The 14,168-nt window shown below is 38.1% G+C and overlaps 1 protein-coding gene across 4 annotated transcripts in view; it reads right to left on the bottom strand.

Annotated features, from left to right (window-relative positions):
• Positions 1-14,168, bottom strand: part of Exoc6b (exocyst complex component 6B) — a 672,146-nt gene that overhangs the window by 279,961 nt on the left and 378,017 nt on the right. The window lies entirely within an intron of this gene.

Below are 14,168 nucleotides of genomic sequence, written 5' to 3'. Positions count from 1 at the left end.
GATCTTTATGTATAAAATCATGTCATCTGAAAATAATGATAATTTGATCTCTTCCTTTCTAATTTGTAACCTTTTTCTGTGCGTCTCTTGCCTTATTACTATGCCTAAGATTTCCAATGCTATATTAAATAAAAGTAGGGACAGTGGACACCCTTGTCTTGTTCCTCATTATAGTGGAAAAGCTTCTACTGTTTCCCCATTTAGTAATATGTTGGCTGTAGGCTTGTCATAAATAACCTTTATTATATTGAGATATATTCCTTCTATTCCCACTCTCTGTAGGTCTTTTTTTTTTTTTTCCTGTAGGTCTTTTATCAAGAAGGGATGTTAGATTTTGTCAAATGTTTTCTCTGCATCTAATGAGATGATCATATGATTTTTGTACTTTACTCCATTTACATAATGCATTACATTTATCGATTTGCATATGCTGAATCACTACTGCAACTCTGTAATAAAAGTCAACTTGAATGGGGTAAGTGGTCTTTCTGATATATTCTTGTATTCTGTTTGCCAATAATTTGTTGAGAAATTTTGCATCTATGCTCATGAGGGAGATTGATCTATAATTTTCTTTATTTGTTCTACCTTTGCCTGGTTTCAGTATAAGGGTGATGCTGGCTTCATAGAAGGAGTTTGGTAGAATTCCTTCTTTTTCTACTCTATGGAAAAGCCTAAGAAGAAATGTTGTTAGCTCTTCTCTGAAGGTCTGGTAAAATTCACCAGTGAATCCATCTAGGCCTGGATTTTTTTTGTTGGGAGATTTTTGATAACTGCTTGGATATCCATAGTAGTTATAGGTCTATTTAAATGGTTAATATCAACTTGGTTTAATTTACATACGTCATAATAAATCAAGGAAATCATACATTCTTTCAGATTTTCATACTTAGTTGAGTGTATGTTTCTACAGTATGGCCCACTGGTTTTTTGAATTTCTCCAGTATCTGTTGTGACGTTGTCTTTTTCACCTCTAATTTTATTAATTTGTGTCTGTTCTCTCTTTCTTTTGGTCAGATTTGCTAAGGGTTTATCAATCTTGTTTATCCGTTCAAAGAACCAACTCTTTGTTTCATTGATTTGTTAGATTTTTATTTTTGTTTCAAATTCATTAATTTCTACCCTAATCTTTATTATTTCTTCTTGTCTATTGATTTTTGGTATGCCGTGTTCTTCTTTTTCCAAGGCTTTAAGGTTAGGCATTAGGTCATTTACTTGTGACCTTTCTAATTTCTTAAGACAGGCACTTAAGGCTATATATTTCCCTCTTAGGACTGCCTTCATTGTGTCCCAGAGATTTTAGTATGTTGTGTTCTCATTATCATCTGACTCTATGAATTTTTTTGATTTCCTATTTGATTTCTTATTGACCCATGATTTAGTAGTGTATTGTATACTTTCCATGATTTTGTGTATGCTCTATAGCTTTTCTTGCTATTGCTTTGTAGTTTGAGTCTATAGTTGGCATATACAATGCAAGGAATTATTTCAATTTTGCAGTATTTGGTAAAATTTTCTTTGTGTCCTTATATGTGATCTATTTTACAGAATGTTCCATCTGATGCTGAAAAGAATGTATATTCTGAAGCACTGGGATGACATGGCCTGTATATATCTGTTAGGTCCATTTCTTCTATGACTTCATTTATTCCAGATGCCTCTCTGTTTATTTTTCTTGGGATGTACTGTCAATTGATAAGAATAGGGTGTTGAAGTCACCCACTACAGCTCTGTTTGTTGATATCTGTGACTGTAGTTCTAATAATATCTGTTTGATGAAGTTAGGACACCCCATGTTAGGCGTATATATGATTAGGATTGAAATGTCCTCCTGCTGGGTTGTGCCTTTAATCAATATAAATTGACCTTCCTTAGATTTCCTAACTAATATTGGACTGAAGTCTACCTTGTCAAATATTAAGACAGCAGCCCTTGTTTTTTTCTAGGCGTCTTTTCTTGAAACAGTGTTTTCCAACCTTTCACCCTAAGATACTAACCATCCTTTGTAGAAAGATGAGTTTCATGAAGGAAACAAATTGAAGGATCCTGCTTTTTAATCCAGTCTGCAAACCTATGTCTTTTGCTTGGGGCATTGAGGCTGTTGATATTCAGGAATATTATTGAAAGATGTGTATTTTTTTTACCTTTTTTTTGTGTGTGTTCATGTTTTTTTTTCATTTTTTTAAAAAATTTAATTTATTAGTTTTCTTTTCAGTAAATACAGGCAGTTTGGTACCATTATTTAGGCTCATCTGTGATCTACCCCCTCCCATTAGACCCTCCTTGTTAATGAAAATGGGTCGTGCATTGTGGAATTAGCCCCCAGTTATTGGTATAATAAATGTCTCTGCAAATCATGACCCAACATGTGACTCTGACATTCTTTCTGCCCCCTCATCCACAAAATTTCCCTGAGCCATGTTGAGTTCATTTTTGGTCTGCTTCAGTGCTGAGGTGTTGGGGGCCTCTGAGGCTCTGGCTCTCTGATTTGGTAGGTGTTGATTTTTCTCTGTGTTGATCTCCTTCCCCTTTGTGCTGGTATCTGGTTCACAGGTAAACATCACCCTTGCTTATTTCACCAGTTGTCCTTAGTTTCAGTTGGGCCCCTTTTGAGGTATGTTGGGGCAGCTCTCTTCTTAGGATCTGCATCTATCTGGAAAAGAAAAGCAGATTCTCCAACAGAGAGTAAGTTAGCACCTGGAAAATTGAGATAACACTTACTTTTTTGATAGACAGTATGGTAGGTTTAGGCCCTCTTATACCCCGTGATTGATGGTAGCTTGATATTGTAGAGTGGGCTTGTGTTTGGGTATGGTTCTGACTTGTTTCCCAGCTCCAGCTATGGGTCTAGTACCACTGAGTGGATCAGTTAGCCAAATCAAGAGCAATTGATTCCTCACCATGGCTGTGTACCACTATTGCACTTGTGTGGGCACCACATCCGGTTATTTGTTGCTAATTAGGTTAAACAATGTGTTGCTTGGACAGATCTTGGTCATTTCCCCCAGTCGCCTATGTAGTGCCTTCTGGCACTAGACACGCTGACTGTCTGGGGACTGACTCTCTCCTGGCTTCCAGCCATGTCATTCCATTTTACGCGCCAGCTGCGTATGGAGTCTTCAGCAATAGGGTCTTACCCCTGGCCTTTGGTGGGTCATCAAGTACTCTGACAGAAGTCTGTCATCAAACCAAAAGCCAGAGAGATTTGCTCAACTATGTTTGTAGCAGCTCAATTCGTAATAGCTAAAAGCTGGAATCAACCCAGATGTCCATCATTAGAAGAATGGATAACAAAGATGTGGTATCTACACAATGGAATTCTATACAGCAGTAAGAAAAAATGACATAAAGAAATTTGAGGAAAAATGGTTGAACCTGGAACAGATCATTCTCAGCGAACTTACCCAATCCCAGAAAAAAAATCGACACATAGCCTCACTCATTTGCAACACCTAACCTGAATCTGTCCAAGATGCCTTACATACCCAGCAAGCACCTCATGGACTAGACAATAAGATGGATGGGAGGGCGGGGAGGGAATCAAAGGGTGGAAAACAGCAATCCAGACCCAAACGGCAATGGTACCATAAAATTCTACTTCCTAAAAGACAGACCAAATGGCTGAACCTTCACTAGACCCTTACAGGAAACACCTCAACCACAAGACACTGGAGAGGGTAGGATCAAAACTGACCTAAATCTCCTACATCTTCCCTCCCTCCCTCTCCCCCTCTCCCCCCTCTCTCTCTCCTCTCTAACTCTTGTATATTAGTTATCTTTTTCCTCAATTTCTTAGTGGACACTGACCTGTAACCCCCACTTCCAGCTTGGGCCTACCATCCACAATGAGCTTTTGATCAGAGAAACCTACAAGGTTTCCCAAAACAATGACAGACTTTTTTACCATTTTTTATAATTCTTCAGTTTTACCTTTGCTCTTTTGTGTTAACCAGTATTTGAATATTGCTTGTTTTTTCCAGTTGCCTTATATGTGTGTTTTTCTTTTTCTTCAGCATGGAGGATTCCTTCAAGTATTTTCTGTACAGTTGGTTCTATCTTCATTTATTCCTTTAGCCTTCTTTTTTTTTGGTGGAAAGCCTTTATTTCTCCATGTATTTGATTGGATAGCTTTGCAGGACAAAGTAACCTTGGTTGACAGTTGTTATCTTTCAGAACTTGGAATACATCACTCCAAGCCCTTCTGGCTTTTAAAGTTTGTGTTGAGTAATCTGCTGTAATCCTGATGGGCTTGCCTTTGTAGGTAACTTGATTTTTCTCTCTAACTGCTTTCAGTATTTTTTCTTTGGTGTGTGAGTTTGGAAGTTTGATTATAATATGGCGAGGAGAGGTTCTTTTCAGGTTTTGTCTGGCTGCGGTTCTAAACGCTTCCTGTATCTGTATTGGCACCTCTTTCCCAATTTGGGGAAAATTTTCTTCTATGATTTTGTTGAAGACGTCTACTTTGCCTTTGGAGTGGAATTCTTCTCCATCTACTATACCCTGAATTCTTATATTTGATCTTTTCATAGTGTCCCAAATATCTTGAAATTCCCACTCATACTTTTCTATATGTTTGTCTTTATCTTTGTTGGACTGTATTAGATCTTCCACCTAGTCTTCTAGCTTAGATATTCTGTCCTCTCCTTCATCCATTCTACTGGTGAGATTTTCTTCTGAGTTTTTAATTTTATTAACTGTGTTCTTCATTTCTGGTAATTCTGATTTGTTTTATTTTATTATTTCTATTTCCTTATCTATGTCTCGTATTGACCTTTTTATTTTATTAAATTGGTTTCCTGTGTCTTCTTTGATTCCTTTGATTTTCTCTTTGACTTCTTTGAGCATAGTTATAATCATTCTTTTGAAATCTTTCTCAGGCATTTCCTCTAAATCATTCTAACTGAGGTAAATTCTGATGCATTAGTACTTTTTGTGGATTTGTACTGTCTTGATTTTTGGTATTTCTTGAGTTATAATGTATATATTTTTGCACCTTGGATTAATTTTTTATTTTTATTTATTTAAGAGTGACAGAGAGAGAGAGAGAGAGAGAGAGAGAATGATCATGCCAGGGCTTCCAACCACTGCAAACGAAGTCCAGATGCATGCGCCCCCTTGTGCATCTGGCTAACATGGGTCCTGGGGAAACAAGCTTCAAACCTGGGACCCTTAGGCTTCATAGGCAAGCACTTAATTGTTAAGCCATCTCTCCAGCCCAACATCTTGGATTAATTTAGTGCTTGGGTTTTCTAGTTAGCTGCTGTTTTATTAGATGTATCTATCAATCTGATGTTTTATCTCTACAGGGTAGAAGCTTAAGGTGCTAGGTGTGTCTCCTAGAATCTCAAAGTATCTACAAAAGTGACTATAGCTATTGGGTTTGCCTGCTATGGGAGTATTCAAATAGGCTGAGTGGAACAAAATATAGGCAGATTCTAAAATTTAACTAAACAATGTACACACCCAATGAAAAACAGCACAGAGTATTTATGCAAGTGTACGTATTATGACAACCAGATCCTCAAACAATGTCACTGTCCCTTAGGATGTGTGGTGTCCCACACCATTAATCCTGTCAACCAGGAGGTTAAGATTTCTGGTCTATTGAGGTTTCCAAGTCAGCTTGTTACCAAGTATGAACCTTCCCTAATGTACAAAAGAAGAGGAAACAAAGCCACTATAAATCAGGAAGCAACAAGTAACAAGCCCAAAATATAGCTTATTTAAGAATGGCAAATCCACTGCAAAGGACATAGTGAAAAAAGCAAAGAGGCAACCTACAGAATGGGAAAAAAATCTTCGCCAGCTATATATCTGATAGAGGATTAATATCTAGGATATATAAAGAACTCAAAAAGTTAAATAATAAGGAATCAAACAAGCCAATCAAAAAATGGGCTATGGAGCTAAATAGAGCATTCTCAAAGGAAGAAATATGAATGGCATATAAGCATCTAAAAAAATGTTCTACGCCACTAGTCATCAGGGAAATGCAGATTAAAACTACATTGAGATTCCATCTCACTCCTGTCAGATTGGCTACCATCATGAAAACAAATGATCATAAATGTTGGCGGGGATGTGGAAAAAGAGGAACCCTTCTACACTGTTTCTGGGAATGCAATCTGGTCCAGCCATTGTGGAAAACAGTGTGGAGGTTCCTAAAACAGCTAAAGATTAATCTACCATATGACCGAGCTATAGCACTCCTAGGCATATATCCAAAGGAATCATCTCATTTCCTTAGTAGTACGTACTCAACCATGTTTACTGCTGCTCAATTTATAATAGCTGGGAAATGGAACCAGCCTAGAAGTCCCTCAACTGATGAGTGGATAATGAAGATGTGGCACATTTATACAATGGAGTTCTACTCGGTGGTAAAGAAAAATAAAGCTATAAAATTTGCAGAAAAATGGATGGATCTGGAAAGGATTATACTAAGTGAGGTAACCCAGGCCCAGAAAGCCAAGTGCCACATGTTCTCCCTCATATGTGGATCCTAGCTACAGATGATTGGGCTTCTGCGTGAGAAGGAAAATACTTAGCAGAGGCCAGTAAGCTAAAAAGGAGATATAAAGAGAAGAGAAAGGAAGGGAGGAGGGTACTTAATAGGTTGATATTGTATATATGCAAGTACAGTGATTGAGCTGGGGAGGTAATATGATGGAGAATGGAATTTCAAAGGGGAAAGTGTGGGGTGTGAGGGAGGGTATTACCATGAGATATTCTTTTATAATCATGGAAAATGTTAATAAAAATTAAAAGCAAAAAAAAAAAAATTTTAAAAAAAGAATGGCAAATCCGACCATTCATCAGATTTAACATATAATTCATCCTGATATTGAAGGTGCAATTAGGACTTCCAGTTCAGGCCTATAAACCACGCTTCTTTAGCAAGTACTGACCTGGTGTAAACCCACATACCTTTTGGCATGATTTTGGTCTCACTTTTGCTGCGCTCCTGCTTGGGTCCCTCTTTGTTGCGCTGTGAGTTCAACTAGGCTGGCTGGCTTTTTAGATTGCTGCTCTGGTTGCCGGTCCTGGGTGCTGTGAGCTCCCTTTCCTTGGTCTCTGGTCCTTGTTGGTGCTTGCACTGACCATGGGGGAGTGGAAGCTGTGGATGGTAGTTCTAGTTCTCCTGCTGGTCCAGGTGATCCTCTACTTCGTGATCTGGTCCTCTTTTGTTTGCTCCAGTCTTCCCTTCACACTTCTTGAGTTTGTGAAGAGCTTCGGTATGAGTGGAAAATTCCCTCATTTGGCTTTTCCTGCAACTGAAGCTGAGCCTCATAGCTGTGGCCCTGCAGACCTGGTGCCACGGGGAACCTAGTGCTGCCACTGTTGGCCCCTCTCCTGCCTGCCTGTGCAGGCTCTAGATGCTCCGGATCTCTACTATTTCTCTGTTGTCATTGGTAATTTCTTGTACCTCTCACTTTTTAGTAGAAATGTCTATTTTGCTGGTTTGGTGTTTTTTTGGTTTTTTTTTTGGGGGGGGGGGCCTTTTCTCCCCTAGGCTGCTTTGGCATGGTTCCTACAACATCTTAACCGGAAGTGTCTTTTTGCCTCTTTCAAAACACTAATATATTTTTTTCTTACTGGATCTTTCCGAGTAATGGACAGATTTAGGTACCTGTCTAATACTTACCATCTTTGCATTTTTAACCTTAATCTTTCACTTTCTGGTATAGGCTTTATGCCTGGTTTTTACATTATTATAATTACAGTATTTTATTGAGTTTATCTATGCATTGAATCAGGGTGTACTGATACAAAGGAATTGAGATATTTTTCTTTTTTCTCTATGATCTGAAATGGTTTATACAGCAACTATCTGGCAATACCATCTGTAACTTGGCCAATTATTAGTCTTTTCCAATGTTTTCACATCTTACAAGGTTATTAGTGAATTTTGATTTCCTGTCTTTAAAATCAATTTTAGCCATATACTTTCCAGCAGATCCTTAAAATTTATGAGTACAGAGTTATTTAAAGAGTTCTAAGTTTTCATTTACTTAACTTACTGCTCACTTCTCATTTCTTTGATGTTCCCTGAGAGCTCTCCTCTGGACTGTCACTCAGCGTCTTGGCAGCTCCACCTTGACATCTTTTATCCAGAGCAGAACAAGTAACAAACTGAGCCTCCATACCAAGAAATACTAAATTTTTAGACCCAGCTATGATTCTACCCTGAAAACATCTCTATGACGATAAGAAATATCTCAAGCTTGATATATAAAACTAAAAGTGTTGCTTCTACCTTCATTCTGTAAGTTTTCTACTCTCTTAAGGGACAATAAATGTTCCCCTTCTCAGTGAATATTATCCCCATCTCATAATTTATTCAAAGTTTTGGAATTATCTTTTGATTACTTAAAACTTCCAGCCAATCCAAGCAGTAAGTCTTGTCATTTCTATCTTCAAGATGTTTCCTGATGCTTCTAACTCTATCACCCCATGTGACCATTATCTCTTACATGAATTCTTGCAACAACCTCCAAATTGGACTCTCACATTCCACACTTACCAATTTATAATGGATTTAATTTTCATATAATAACCAGATCACTACAACATACTTCCACATATTGAAATTACTGTACATCTAAGCTCAGAAAAAAAAAAAAAAACACACTACTTTGTATTTCCCAGAGGGCCAGAAATCATCTGACCCTATCTAGCTTCTTAACAATTCCACCAGCGAGCAAAGCATCACTGGTAAACTGAGCACTCACTATACCCTGCACTACTATTACTCCAAAGCCTTGGACTGAAATGCACATTTACCAGACTGCCAAAGGCTTCAAACCACTTTATGTCAGTTTGAGTCATTTTCTCTCTAGTTCTTACCACCAGTTAGATCGGTTTATCACCCAGCAGTTCATTTGAATATAAATTCTATAGAGTCAGGAGACTGATATGTTTTGTTAATACCTATAAAATTGCTTAATTAATATATGGTAGATGCTTTATTAAAACCCATGGAGATCTGGAGGAATTGTTCAGCAGTTAAGGCACCTGCCTGAAAACCTTAATGACCCAGGTTTGCTTCCCCAGTACCCACATACAACCAGATGCACAAAGTGACACATGCATCTAGAGGTCATTTGCAGTGGCTAGAAGCCTTGGTGTACCCATTCTGTCTTTTTTCGTCTGTCTCGTCTTGCTCTCTCCTTGCAAATAAGTGAAATATATTTTTAAAAACTACTTAGAGCTGGAAAGATGGCTTAGCAGTTAAGGTGCTTGCCTGCAAAGCCTAAAGATTACATGTTCCATCTCTCTCCAGATCTCACACGGGCCACATGCACAAAGGTGCTATAAGCACAATGTTGCACACATGTTTGGAGTTCTACTGCAGTGGCTGAGGCCCTGGTGTACCAATTCACCCCCATCTCTCTTTCTCCCTTTCTCTCTCTCTCTCCCTCTCTTGTTAAAAAAAAAAAAAAAACAACTACTGAATAGATGAACACATTTAAAGTATTTTACATTTTACTGCTATTTGCAGAAGATAGTGTCTGGCTTCCCTATAGATCACAGAAACTCTAAGTCCAACTCTAAGAGACTATGCACATTTCCTCTTCCTAAAATTTACCAGACTGTCACAGAGTATATATACAAACAGTATTTGAGATGGAATATCTTTGGTCTCTTCTATAAGAAAGAGTAAAATCTTAGGAACAAGGAAAGTTAAGAATGTCAGTTTGATTATGCCATGTGGCAGAGAGAAACAGAGAATGCCGTGAAGACCAGCTTGTATTTGCTCCTTTTCCAGAATAAAGGCTTCCATGTGTAAGGAGATGGTTTCTGGAAACAGTAGCATAGGAAAATACACAGCATGAAACTGAAATAATTGCAGTGTTTATACTGAGCTCTAGGCTAGCTAGTCTCCAACCGACCTGGCAGAAATAAAGTTTCATTCTGTTTAAGTAACAAGTGTTTCATAAAGCACAGTCAAACATGACCTTCATGGTCTACAGAATGTTCCTTTATTAAGTATTTCACTGGCAGCTCAATCCCTATGGGTTCTTGCATGCCTCCCATCTTCCCTCAGTATTATATGCTGGAGCAAGCTGTGCATGGTGGCTAAAGCCTTTACTTACCTAGAAGGCTGAGGCAGGAGGAATACTACAAGTTTGAGACCAACCTGGGCTATGGAGTGAAACAGTCTCAAAACTACCAAAATAAACCCTTCCAAGTGCTAGAGTAACTCCAAAATACACAAGCATCTTGTAAGAGGATTTGTGAATATAATTTGAAAGCCACTGCAACTGTGAAAATGAGACAGGTTGGAAGTGATTATTAGATATAACATATGCTCTATCTATAAGACAATTATACATGAATCTCTTTGTAATTCAATAACACCTCATTTTTTATATAATGCTGAAGTATAATTATTCCCACATTTTCTTTTGGGACAAATTTTAATTTTTTGTTTTATTTTGTTTTTCAAGGTAGGGTTTCACTCTAGCTCAGGCTGACCTGGAATTCACTATGTAGTTTCAGGGTGGCCTCAAACTCATGATGATCCTCCTACCTCTGCCTCCAGAGTGGTGGGATTAAAGATATGTGCCAACATCCAACATGCCCGGCTCAATTTTTGACTTTGATAATAGAACAATAAAACCATTTTCTGATAAAATTATTACCCGGGCCCTAAAATAATGCTAATTTTGACATGTATATGTGTTTGTGATGTGCATACATGTCATGCATGCCCATAGGTGTGTGGGCACACATCTATATGCAGGTACATATGAAAGCCAAAGGTACACAATGCCAGGTATCTTCTTTAGTCACTCTCTACTTTACTTATGGAGGCAGAATCTCTCACTGAAGCTAAAGCTTAACAACTTGGCTAAAGAAGCTAGTCAGCAAGCCCTAGAGATTCTCCTGTCTTCACCTCCCCAAAAATGAGACCACGGGGGTGCTTCACAAAACTGGATTTTACATGGGTGCTGAAGGTCTATAAACTCAGGTCCTTACGTTTGCATACCAAGTGTTTTACTGATTTATCCCCCTTCACAGCCCACCAAAGGCTAGTATTTAAGAGTAATTTTTGGTCTGGAGAGATGGCTCAGAGGTTAAAGGCACTTGTTTGAAAAGCCTAGTCGTCTAGCTTCAATTCCCAAGTAGTCACATAAAAACACATGCACAAAATGGCAAATGTGTCTGGAGTTTATTTGCAGTGGCAACAGGTCCTGACACACTCTCTCTCAATCACTCTCTACTTGCAAATAAATGAAAACTACCTTCTAAGAAAGAATAGTTTTTATTCTTATTAAGTGGCCTAAGTTCACTGTGATGGTCTGAAAGCTGTTGTCATATTTCATACTCATTCTCAGGGCCTCTCTGTTACATAACTCTCTTCTTCATTAAAAAAAAGTACCAATAGTAAAGACCCTATTGCTAAAGACTACACATACTTAGACTGCAAGGCCACCAAGAAATCCTGCTGGAACTGAGCTGATAACCTCCTCCATGTAGACCAGCTGACAGGAAGCTGGAAGAAGGCATTCTACATGCAGTTCAATGGGAAAAAGAGATACCACCAATGAAGATACTCAACAGTGGACATTGCAAGCCTTATAATTGGCCAGCCAGGCCAAATGAGCCAACGGGTACAATAGTGGCACATCTGTCATGGTGGAAACCAACTGCCCTCCAGCTGGACTAGAGGCCCGCTCCAAGGGAAGGAATACATCCCTGATACTGAAAACTAAAAAAAGGGGTACTCATGAGCCCTAGGGGTGTAACATCTGCTGATGTCTGGATAAGTGTATATGCTATGCTTATCAAACTGCCCAGTAAGCAGTTTGATATTCATACCCTTATATTAATGCTACTCTCACTTTGGGTAGAGAATTTTCTCTTTTCAGATGGCAGTGACCTTGGGACAACTCAGAAGGTATCATGGTGTTGGAAAGAAGTGACTGGAGTACCGAGCAACATCTCGATCTCACCTTCCAAGGCTCAGGGTCTAAGGAGGAAGAAGTGGCGGAAAGAATATAAGAGCCAAAGGAAGGGCTGGCCTCCTTACAAAATGCTCCCTCCAGACATAAAATGGCCTGGATATCCATGACCTCATAGTGCCTGACACTACACACACAAGACCATCATAAGACAAGGGAAAGATCATGACTTCAAATTAAAGAGAGACTGACTGAGATGGGGAGGGGATATGATGGAGAATGGAATTTCAAAGGGGAAAAGGGGGGAGGGAGAGTATTACCATGGGATATTTTTAATAAGCATGGAAAATGTTTTAAAAAATTGAGAAAAAATTAAATTAAATTAGATTAAATTAAATTTTAAGAAAGTACCAATCGTAATATAAAGTTAATTCTAGGTACCTGTAGGTTCCTCAATCATGGATTCAAGCACCTAATCATACTTTGAAAATATTCAAATAAAAAACAGCCTTACTAAACTTGTATACAATTTCTCTTATTATTCCCAAACAATACATTGTAACAAACACAATAGCAAGTACATGGCTAATGTAGTATAAGTAACCTTGAGATGATTTAATGCATCCTGGAGGAAATGTGTGAGTTAGGTATAAGCATAGTAATGATTTTATATAAGGAACTTGTAAATCTGAAAACTTTGTTTTTAGTGGTGGTTCTGGAACCAGTTCCCAGTATATATAAAAGGATGGCTATAGTAAGACATTAGTTAGCAGTTTCTAAGGAATGACATAAACAATGCAATGTGTAATAAGTTCTGTTTAATGGCACTGTTGATAACCTAGTGAATACGTAATATGGGCTAAGAGCTAAATTAATCACAGGGAAATTGAAGAACTATTCTGTAGTTCAACATTACAGTGTTTTCTTATAACAGCAAAAAGAAGTCCTTCCAACAATCTATCTTATAAAGTGTAAAAACAGTATGAATTCAAGTTGATTTCTTCTTTCAGGCCTAATTTTAAGAGATAGCACCAAAAAAGAGACAAAAAGGATGGGAAGCAGGAAATATCAGAGGAATCATCTAACTCTACATGTATGTGACACCAATTTTTAGATTCCAAATAACAATGAATGTTTTAAAATAAACAATTTTGTAACAACAAAACTTCAAACCATATAGGACAGTCTTTATATTCACCCTTTTAAATGTGCTTTTTCTAGTTAAAGTACCAATTTAAAGACTGCATGGCACCTTAGGAGTAAGACATTTACCACCCTCCCCGCAAGATGCTTGTTTACCAGAAATCTTTCTTTTGCTCTATAAAAAGGTGTCCTTATGCTGCTGAGTATGGTGGTGCACACCTTTCATCCCAGCACTTACAATGCAGAGATAGGAGGTAGGAGGATCACTGTAAGTTAGAAGCTACCTTGAGACAGCATAATGAATTCCAGGTCAACCTGGGTTAGAGTGAGACCCTACTTCAAAAAAAAACAAAAAAGGGCTGGAGAGATGGTTTAGTGATTAAGCGCTTGCCTATGGAGCCTAAGGACCCCAGTTTGAGGCTCAATTCCCCAGAACCCACATTAGCCAGATGCACGAGGGGGCACATGCATCTGGAGTTCTTTTGCAGTGGCTAGAAGCCCTGGTGTGCCCATTCCCTCTCTCTCCCTCTCTCTCGCTCTCACTCTCAAACAAAACAAAAAAATTTAAAAAAACAAAAATAAATAAATATTTTTTACATTTAAAATTAATTAATTAATTTATTTATTTATTTATTTATTTTGACCGAGAGAAAGGGAGAGAGCCGTAGATATAAAGATGGGGGTGGGGGGAATAGCTGCACCAGGCCCTCTAGCCCTGTAAACAAACTCCAGACATATGTGCCACTCTGAACATCCGGCTTATGTGGGTACTGGGGAATCAAAATTGGGTCCTTAGGCTTCATTAGCAAGTACCTTATCTGCTAAACCATCTCTCTTGTACATTTTTGAAAAGTTTTTCTTTAACTACATGACCCCCCTTCAGATATATATTCTACACTAAATTCTAATCTTAAAAATTATGACTCAAGATGTAGTTCAGATGTAGATAACTTTCCTAGCATAAGCAAGGCCCTGAATTCAATCCTCAGTACCTAAATATAGTAAAAGCATGTGAAAGATTATTTAAATCCAAAATTAATGAGGGAACCAGGAAGATGTTAAAGCTGCTTAAATGAAGAATTTAAGGAGGGAGGATTTATAAAGTCAGTCAAGGGA

This window comes from Jaculus jaculus, chromosome 6, assembly GCF_020740685.1.
Source record: "Jaculus jaculus isolate mJacJac1 chromosome 6, mJacJac1.mat.Y.cur, whole genome shotgun sequence".
NCBI lineage: Eukaryota > Metazoa > Chordata > Mammalia > Rodentia > Dipodidae > Jaculus > Jaculus jaculus.
This window is presented reverse-complemented; position numbering and strand designations above follow the sequence as displayed.